The following is a 10496-nucleotide window of genomic DNA, read 5'->3' as shown; positions in this document are numbered from 1 at the left end:
CCACAACCCTCCAGCCCCCCCCCCCCACGCGCGTGCGCAGAGCTCCCGTCGACTCGGGGCGCGTGCAGCCGCGGCGCTGACGGGCGCGCACTCGTGGTGGCGGGGGTCCCCGAGGTCTTTGGGCCGGTGTCCGCCCGCCACGGGAGGCTGCCGGGTCCTGCGTGTCGGCCGCGTTTCCCTTGGCGTCCGTGCAAGCCTGTGCGCCCATCGTCCTCCTCTCTTCTCCCGCTCCGGTGCCTGAACACTGATAGCGTCTCTTTACGCCCGATCCTGACCCCTGGTCGCTTCACCCGTCCGTAAATTTCTCAAATTATCCCGGGAGGGTCAGAATCTGCAAGTACAAAACAAATGTTTTGTGGCAAAAAAAAAAAGCAATCCTTGCCCGTAGTCGGCAGGATTCGAACCTGCGCGGGGAGACCCCAATGGATTTCTAGTCCATCGCCTTAACCACTCGGCCACGACTACTGGTGATGCTAATTTTGGCAGGAAGATTCTATGTAGACTCTGCATTGGAAGCTCCTGCCACACTAGCCCCAGTTTGGATCAGAGTAAAAAGCCGCCAGTGCTTCCGGCTTAAGCGAATTTTAACGTTGCAGCTCTAGTCATTTTCGAGGTCTGAAGAATTCTTAGAACCATTCTGCTCAGTTTCGATTCTGTCACGTAAAAGTGTTGTAGTTCGTTCTTCAAAGGGATAGGGAGGAGGGACAGAGGGGAGAGGGAGCTGGCTACTTCCTTGCTCGTTGAGGCATTTTCAGTAGGGAAGCTGGAATTGCAGGGTGGGTGAGGGTGGGTGGGGGCGACAACTCTGACTGGGGAGCTTTGGCCAGCTTCCCCGCAGCCTTCTCGGGTTTTTCTTTGACAAACAGCTCCCTAGACGGTTTTCTCTCATTAGCAATTAAATTATGATTACCTATCAATTTAAATGTCTTATGTATTGGTAAGACTGCCTCACCAGGCTATAAAGCACTACTTAGAAAAATAATACAAATCACAGTGCAAAAAAACCAAACCAAACCAAAAAAACAAACAACCCCACAGTATTTTCAATTCCAACGCTTTGAGCATATCTATCTATCTATCTATCTATCTATCTATCTATCTATCTATCTATCTATCTATCTATCTTATCATAGCCTAGGCTAGCTTAGAACTTGAGATCTCTCCTACCTCAGCCTCCCTGAGGCGTGTTGGTGTGTATCACAGGCCTATTATCACAACACATCAACACAGCCAGTTCACACTGCATTTCCAAGGAAGTCGGCACTCTGAACTCTGGAGACATTTGGGCCAGGTGATTTATTAGTTTCATTTATTTAGTTCGTTCACAATATTTTTAATTTTCTTAAAGAGCACTATGCCGTAGCAGTTGGTGAATGGCTCACGGGGGGGGGGGGGGGGGGGGGTGGGTGGGGGGTGGGGCTTTGAGCACGTGATTTTTTTGGCGGCCTATTGCTAAGTGCAGCCGTTATTTAAAGCGGAATTATCTAAATTTACGATTATATTAAAGCAAAGGTAATGTTTGGTACGTCTTAGCGGTCTCTCTGCTTGACTTCGTTGCTGTTGAGGCTGCTTACATCATAACATTTGTCAGAAGTGTGGGTTTTTCCTGGGGTTAGACCTGGCAATCTTTTGTCACCAGGGCTACTGGGTTCAAGCTGTGGTTGTGGCTTCCCATTTCATCTTCCCAGGAGCCTGGGGTTGGTTGGAGCTGTAGACAGGCTATTTATTTATTTATTTATTTATTTTAACACACCCTCCTGGGGTTGGTTGGAGCTGTAGACAAGTTATTTATTTATTTATTTATTATTTATTTTAACACACCCTCCTGTCCAGTGCTTTCTTCACTGTTTCCTCCTCTTTTCTCCCTTCTTACTTAGTCACATGGAGAAAATTTATAATTGACCATTTTACCTTGGAAGTTTCTTGTTTTTTTTTAGATTGAAAGGCCTTTCTAAAGATACATTTTTATTGGTTTTCACTATGTGAGTATGTGTGTGAGTATGTGCACTTGTTTTCGGGTGCCTGGAGCTGGAATTAGAGGCAGCAGAGAGGTGCATGGTGTGGCTAGGACTCTGGATGTCTTTTCATCAATTTTTTAAAACTTAAAAAAAAGAACAAGATGTTTTGTCATAAGACTGTACCTGGAGCCGGGCTGTGGTTGCGCACACCTTTAATCCCTGCACTCAGGGAGGCAGAGGCAGCCAGGTTGCTGTAGTTCGAGGCCAGGCTGGTCCACAGAGCAAGTCTAGGACAGCCAAGATAAAATAGAGAAACCCTGTCTCGACAAACAAACAAAAACAAACAAACAAACAAACAAACAAAAAAACAAAGAAAGAAAGAAAGAAAGAAAAAGATTGTACCTGGAGCTGACACCAGTGGAAACACAGGAAGAAGCTGCCTGGAGGAGCTGGGATGGCTCTAGAGGACCCAGGTTTGATTCCCAGCATCCATCTTGAGTGGCTCACAACTGCCATAAGCATCCAACATCTTCTGACTTTTACTGAGGTGCTCATGCACAATATATTTTAAAAACGCTGCCCTTGCAACTTGGTTCTAGGGGAAGTAATAAAGAGCTGATCTTCAGTTGATGGGCTAAACTAAGGATTTGTGAATCCTTGTCCCAATGTTTTGAAGACATTCTGAGCTTCTGATATTTCAGAAAGGAGAATAGGGAAGTACCTCAAGGAATCTAATAACATGGTGAAAGGAGGACGTCATAGGGCATTATATATACTCAGTATTCCAAAGTAATGTGACTATATATATTCACATTAATTCCTGTGCCCCTGCAACTTCATGTCCTTTCTTTGTCTTAAACAACAACAACAAACAACAACAACAACGACAACAACAACAACGGCACTAAACCCCATGGATTCTGATTTGTGTTAGCCAACTTCTCCTGAGCACAAGGCCTACTCTACAGTGTGGTTGATATACTCAGTGTCACCCCATGGATTACCCTCCTCCCAGCAGCCATTATTTGGGAATGGCTTCTTGGCCAGGAGTGGGATTTTGTGTTGCCTTCCCTTCCTCCATGCTAGGATTTTGTCTGCCTTGAGTTTATGCAGGTCTTATGACGTCACAGTTTTTGTGGGTACCTATGTGTATCAGCCCTGCTGTGTATGGAAAATCATGTACTACCTCTGGCTCTTAGAATCTTTCTACCTTGTGCTGGCTAGTTCCATGTCGGCTTGACACAAGCTAGTGTTATCCGAAAGGAGATGACCTCAATGGAGAAAAATGCTTCCACAAGATCCAGCTGTAGGGCATTTTTAGAATTAGTGATTGATGAAGGAGGGCCCAGCCCACTGTGGGTGATGCTATCTCTGGGCAGGTGCTCCTAGGTTCTGTAAGAAGGCAGGATGCACAAGCTGCGAGGAGCACGCCAACAAGCTGAACTCCTCCGTGGCCTCTGCATCAGCTCCTGCCTCCAGGTTCCTGCCCTGTTTGAGTTCTTGTCTGACCTCCTTCAGTGATGAATGTGATGTGGAAGTGTAAGCCAAATACACCCTTTCCTCCCCAACTTGCTTTGGTCATGGTGTTTAGCATAGTAATAGGAGCCCGGAGGCTAGGGCGTGTGTGTGTGTGTGTGTGTGTGTGTGTGTGTGTGTGTGTGTGTGTGTGTGTGTGTGTGTGACTATGGTTTCTCCGTGTAGCCTTGGCTGTCCTGGACTCACTTTGTAGACCAGGCTGGCCTCAAACTGACAGTGATCCACCTGCCTCTGCCTCCCGAGTGTGGTCATGGTGTCTCTTAACAGCAATCAAACCCTAAATAAAATCATATTCTATATTCCCTTTCTGGAAAGATTCCTTTTTCCACCCTTGGTCCCTTACTAGGTGTGGTGGTTGAATAAGAATGGCCCCCATAGGCTCATGTATTTGAGTGCTTAGTCATCAGGGAGGGGCACTGCTTAGGATTAGGGGGCGTGGCCTTGTTGGAGGAAGTAGGTCACCGAGGCTGAGCTTTGAGGTTTCAGAAGCCCAAGCCAGGCCCAGTGGCTCTCACTCTCTCTTCCTGCTGCCCAGAGGTAGAACTCTCAGCTACCATGTCTGCCTGCATGTCACCATGCTCCCCACCGTGAGGACAATGGGCTAAACCTCTGAAACAGTAAGCAAACCCCAATTAAATTCTTATTAAAAAAAAAAAAAAAAAAAGAATTGCCACAGCTGTGGTATCTCTTCACATCTATAGGACACTAAGACATTAGGTTCCCAACATCTGTGGTTATGTGGACTATAGCATACATTTTGAAAGTTTAAAAGATAACAGCTACATATACAATATTTGTCTTTTGGGGGGTCTGGGTTACCTAATCAAGGATGATTGTTTTTTAGCTCCATTCATTTACTTGCAAATTTCATTTTTCTTAACACACACACACACACACACACACACACACACACACACACACACACACACACACACCACTGGGAAACTACATTTTTATTCATCAGTAGATGGACATCTTGGCTAGTCTCAGTTTCTGGCTATTGTGACTGTAGCAGCAATGAATATGGATGGGCAGGTATCTCTGTAGTAAGATACAGAGAACTTTGGGTATATATCCAGGAATGGTATATAGTTGGGTCTTATGGTGAATCTGTTTTTAGCCTTTTGAACCTTCACACTGATTTCCATATTGGCTGTACCAGTTTGTATTCCCACCAGCAATGAATAAATGTTCCCATCTCCCCACATCCTCCCCAGCGTCTGGTGTAATTTATTTTAATCTTGACCACTCTCACTGGGATAAGATCAAATCCCAAAGTAGTTCTAATTTGCATTTCCCTGATGACTAGTATGTTTTTGCTGATTAGTTTTATATCATTTGGGAAGACAGAACCTTAAGTGAGAAAATGCCTCCACTAGATCGATGTGGGAGCATTCCCCTTATTGAGGGCAGTCTAACCCCCTGGCCTGGTGGTTCTGGGTTCTATAAGAAAGCAGACTGGGCAAGCCCTAAGAAGCGAGCCAGTAAGCAACTCACCTCTGCAGCCTCTGCATCAGCTCCTGCCTCCTGGTTCCTGCCCTGCTTGAGTTCCTGCCGGACTCTCCTCAGTGATGGATTGTCATGTGACACTGTAAGCTGGTTGTGGCTTAATTTCTTTATACTGAAGTTTTCTTTGTAGTGTCTTCTGTGGAGCTGGGTTGGTGGGCATAATTTGCTTAAAGTTGTTTCTAATCATAAAATTTACTTTCACTGTCAATAATGATAGATGTTCTTCTGGATATGGTAGTCTGGCCTGGTATCTATGGTCCCTCAGGACTTGTAGAACCACATTCCAGGCTTTTCTGAATTTCAGTCTCCATCAAAAGTGAGGCATTATTCTGGTGGATCTGCCTCTTATACTTGACTTGGTCTTTTTCCTTTGTAGCTTTTATTACTCTTTCTTTGTTCTCTCCATTTGGTGTTTTTTTTTTTTTTAAGAGACAAGTTTTAAAAATTTATTTATTATTTATACAGTATTCTGCCCATATGTATGCCTGCCCACGACTAGAAGGCACCAGATCTCATTTTACCATGTGATTGCTGGGAATTGAACTCGAGACTTTTGGAAGAGCAACTGGTGCTCTTAACCTCTGAGCCATTTCTCCAGCCTTCTATTTGGTGTTTTGATTATTATATGTTGTGGGAAATTTCTTTTCTAATTCTGTCTATTTGATGTTCTTTATGCCTTTTGCACCTTGATAGGCATCTATGTCTTTCTTTAGATTTTGATGAGTTTTTTCTTTGTTTGTTTTTGGTTTTTCAAGACAGGATTTCTCTATGTAGCCTTGGCTGTCCTGGACTTCCTTTGTTGACCAGGTTGGCCTCACAGAGATCCACCTGCCTCTGCTTCTTGAGTGTTGGGATTAAAAGTGTGTGCTACCATGCCTGGCTGCTCTATGATTTTTAAAAAATATTTTCTGTGCTGTGGACCTAAATTTCTTGTCCTTCCTCTATACCTATTATTATTAGATTTGGTTTTTTCATAGTGCCCCAGGGTTTCTGGATGCTTTAGTTTTAGTTTTTAGAGTTAACATTTTTGACTGAGTGATTGATCTATTTTGTCTACCTTGTTTGTCTTCAAGACCTGAGATGATCTCTTCCACTTCATCCAGTCGCTGATGAGCTTCTCTCCGAGCTTTTCATTTGACCTCCTGAGCTTTTCATTTAAAACTTTATTTTAGTTTGCTTTTCTTTAGCTAATTCTATCCTTTGTTAAATTCTATTTCCATACCGTGAATTATTTTCATTCTTTCATTCAACTGTTTGTGATTTCATGGTCTTGATTCAGGCGTTTACTCCTATCCTCTTTAAGGTTTTTGCATGTATTTATACTTCCTATATTGAAGTCCTTGTCTTGTGCTTCAGCTGTTTTTCTCGGGGAATATTGCGATAGGAATGGTTTTGGGAGGAGGTGTGCTGTCTCGGATGTTCGTGTCTGTGGTTTTGTGATGGGGTCTAGGCATCTGGAGTTAGGACGTTTGTGGTGTTTCTTGCTGTGGGTATCTGCTTTCTTCTTTATTGGGTGGGCATTCGTTCTTTGGTTGCTGTTACCCCAGTCTGTCAGCAGGTCAGATGAATAATGCTTATTTTTCAATGTTGGGGCCTCTCCGGGTTGAAACCCAGGGTTCAAGCTCAGACTGGTTGGAACTCTGGGTTCAGACTCAACACAGTCCCAGACCAGCTCAGTATGTGGTGGGGTGATGGGCCAGCATGCAGGGGAAGGGGAAGGACTCTGGGGCTTTCTTAAGTAGGGTTCAGGGAAGGCTCTGGAGATGGAATTAGGGGTACCCTGAGCCTGTGACACATGTGACCCACGTCTCAAGGGGATGGAGATGGGCTGGGAGTAGAGGCTGAGGCTGGCTGCTGTGGCAGGTCTAGGGAGTACCTTAGGAAGACCAGAGTTGAGGAGGAGAAGGAGGACGTGTGTAACCTCTCTGGGTCCTTGCTGAGTGTTATGGCTGTACAGGTCCCTGGAAGAGAGAGGGTCTGACATCAGTGGAGAATCCCAAAGGTGTGGAGATGGGCTGGGAGGAGTGAGTGAGCATGGTGGCAGAGGTAGAGTCAGGAGCACCCTAGGTCTGTGCCGTGTGCTCAGAGAAGTGTTTTTGCAAGAAGGTGTCCAAATTAAGAAAACGAGGCCCTGGGGACTTTTCCAAGTAACTGAAGAACGTCCTGAGCCCCTGCTCAATGAGGTAGAGGTGGCGAGGCAGCTGGTTCTGTTGTCCCTGTAGCTGCAGGCCAGCCCCCTTCAGTTACAAGGTGTTTAATAAACCCCCTGACTATTCACATAATGAGTTGCAGGGCCTCTTTGAATTCCCACATACTTACGCTTAATTTCCCAGCCCTGCTGTTCTCCTGACACGCCACAGTCCTGCAAAATACATGGCCACTGCTGGTGGCACTGGCGAAAGGGAGGCATTTTCCTGGAGGATGCTACAAGCCTCCTAGCATCGATGTCGGGGAAGATGTGGAGCGGCGTTTTAGCAGCTTCCTACTGGTCCTGGAATTAGGCAGTGTCATGTAGGTAAATCCAGTCCAGTACATGGAGAATCTCTCTTGGAATTTGTGCATTCGTCTCTCACAGCTGTGGAGAGTTTAGACCGATCACAATTCTCACTGGGATTCTATCATCTTGGCAGTTTGAAAAAGAATCAGGAGCCCGCAGGCTTGGAACATCTTGACAAAACTCTGGCTCTGAAATACATCCTCACATGTGGGGGAATCCACTTTCGGCAGCATTGTGTGGAGCTGAAGAATGCTGAAACCAAGTATTTCTCTGGCATGATTTCAAATGGCTTGAGAAATCAGAGAGCCTTTCTTAAAAAACAAAACAAAACAAAACAAAACAAAACCCCAAAACTGTCAAACGGGTTCTCTCCTCCTCCTTCAACCCCTTTGCTGTCAATGTGTCCAGTGTCAGATGCCAGCAATGAGCCTTGCTGCTTAATGATAGCAGTGTCAGGTTAACAGGTCGTCAGGAGCTCCTGCAAGAGTCAGGTGTACTTGATCCACAGACATATTCTGAAGGCGTGTTCCTCTGTAGTCTTTGTAGCTGTCAAGATAAAACCTGTCACTCCACTAGACCCTCTCATGCTTGCTAGACCATTTTCATTGCCTGTGTGTTTGTGTGGAAGGACTAGGTTCAGGGTTGCCACCTGCGTAACAGCAGCTCCTGACAGGTAGGTGGCTCCTGGGCTTTGGTCATTTGCTCAGAAGGCAAGCTTTCACAGATGGGCTAAGAGTGTAGAACCGTTTCTGACATTTTCTGCCCAAATGAATATTTTAGCATCAACCGCAGTGAGAAACATACAGTGGGCCCGAGGAGGCAGGAGGTAGGCATGGTCAAAAGAGGGCACCAGATCTCATTATAGATGGTTATGAGCCACCATGTGGTTGCTGGGAATTGAACTCGGGGCCTTTGGAAGAGCACTCAGTGCTCTTAACCTCTGAGCCATCGCTCCAGCCCCTGAAGGTGGATTTTTAAATTCATAATTTATCTTCGGGGCCACTTTTCTCTCTGTTACAAAATAAGAATTGTCTGGGATCAGGCTGTAAACCGATTAAATAAAGGGGAAAAAAAGAAAAAGAAAAAAAATTGAGAACTGTAAACACTGGGCGAAGCAGAGAGGGGTGAGTTTCATTATTCTAAAACTAAGTCATATGTCAGAGACTTGCTTGAGCCCTAGGGAGGGTAATTAGATCTAACAGAGAAGAAGGGACAAGTCAAAGGGCTCCCTGGGATCCCTGCTGAGAACAGAGAGAGGAGGTGGACGGTGCTGCACTAGTTATTGAGTCACAGAAAGCATACAAACCCTGCACGGGGATGGTGGCAGTGGGGGTGGTGCGTGGTCGGGCGGGAGGGCACAGTAAGTACTGTCAGTCAGAAGTGACGCCATATGAGCCACACTTGTCTGAGGTCTAACACTCTTTACTCCCTTTCTCTGGGAGTGTTTGGTGCCTTCCTAGATTTGAGCATTGGCTCATTCCATTATTCCACTTCACTGTCTAAATCTAAATCTTCCCATGGAAGTTTCCAGAAGCTGAGTTCTTAATGGTTACATCTGTTCTTCTAATGCATGTATTATCTGGGTGGAGAGACAATTTACTGGTACTTCCTACTTTGACATCTTCCCAGAATCCTCTTTTTATATATTCTTCTTTTGGAAATAAAATAATTGAAAAATAATTCTATGCTAATTGGAGTCTTTTATGTTCGTGTAAAGTACCTATGTGGTCCTTCTACTTGTTATTGGTTTCGTATCAGTGACACACTTATCAGGGTTGTCATTTCCTGATTATATGCAGGTGTGTATGTGTGCACGCATACTCTAATGCTTTTAAAAAATACTTCAGTTCATCTGAAGTACATCTGGTTACCAACAGATTTTCCCAGTAGCCTTCGTGCATGTAGTTTTAAAATCTAGGTAAGTCAGAAGACTAAAGCATAAAGATTATTAAAATGGGCATGGATAAGAATCTTTAGAGAAAATAAAAGAGAAAAATGACATGAATGTGATATTTTGTAAGTAAAACTCAGAAAATTATGAAGTTAGGACTTCTCGGGTTCATTTTTTTCTAGTCTTTTAAAAAAGACACTTTAGGCAGGTGTGGTGGCACAGGCCGTTAATTCCAGCACTCGGGAGGCAGAGGCAGGCGGATCACTGTGAGTTAGAGGCCAGCCTGCTCTACAAAGTGAGTCCAGGACAGCCAGGGCTACACAGAGAAACCCTGTCTTAAAAAACAAAAACCCAAAACCCAAAACCCAACCCCCCCCAAAAAAAGACCCTTTAATATTTTAAACTAAAAATGTATTAGTGTGTGTGTCTGTTGTGTACACATGTGTGCATGGATGGCTTTACTTGTGCATGAGCACGTGGAGGCTTCACATCATTTCTTGCGTCAAGGTTTCTCACTGAGTTTGAAGTGCCTAGGACCCACCTGTCCCCACTCTCCCGGCGCTGAGGGAGGTGCTGAACACCTAAGCTCCGGGCTATACTTGCACAGCTGTTACTTTGCCCAGTGAGCCATCTCACAGCCCTCTCCTGGTCTTTACAAATTAAAAAAAAAAATTCTCCCTTTGGCTTAAAATATAAAACATTGTGCTTAGCCTACAAAGCTTTCCTTATGGCATTTTTATACTCAGTTCTGGTCAGTTTCTCCTCCTTGCACTTCCTTGCCCTCTTCCCTGCTATACCCTTCTGTCCCAGTGCTCCTCTCCTCCACTGTCACATCATATGTGCCCCAGGTCCCTCCCACAACCCCCCTTTCCATATCTTGTGCCTCCTTTCTAGTTTCCTGGATTTTACCCACATTTACTCCCACCAACTATACGTACTTAACAGAAGCTAGGATCCACATATGAGGGAGAGCACATAGTGTTTGTTTTTCTGAGCCTCGGTTGCCTTGCTTAAGACAATGTTTTCTAGTTCCATCCATTTTTTCCTGAAAATTTACCTATATGTACCATACTTTTATCATCCATTCATCTGTTCACCTTATTTT

The 10496-nt window shown here is 44.8% G+C and overlaps 1 non-coding gene across 1 annotated transcript; it reads right to left on the bottom strand.

Moving 5' to 3' along the window:
* Positions 1-383: 383 nt before the first annotated feature.
* Trnas-aga (transfer RNA serine (anticodon AGA)) lies at positions 384-465 on the bottom strand. The gene has a single exon. It is a non-coding gene; the product is annotated as a tRNA-Ser (tRNA).
* Positions 466-10496: the final 10031 nt, after the last annotated feature.

Source organism: Acomys russatus, chromosome 2 (genome assembly GCF_903995435.1).
Source record: "Acomys russatus chromosome 2, mAcoRus1.1, whole genome shotgun sequence".
Lineage (NCBI taxonomy): Eukaryota > Metazoa > Chordata > Mammalia > Rodentia > Muridae > Acomys > Acomys russatus.
The sequence above is the reverse complement of the archived record's forward strand: the minus strand, read 5'-3'. Positions and strand labels throughout refer to the sequence as shown.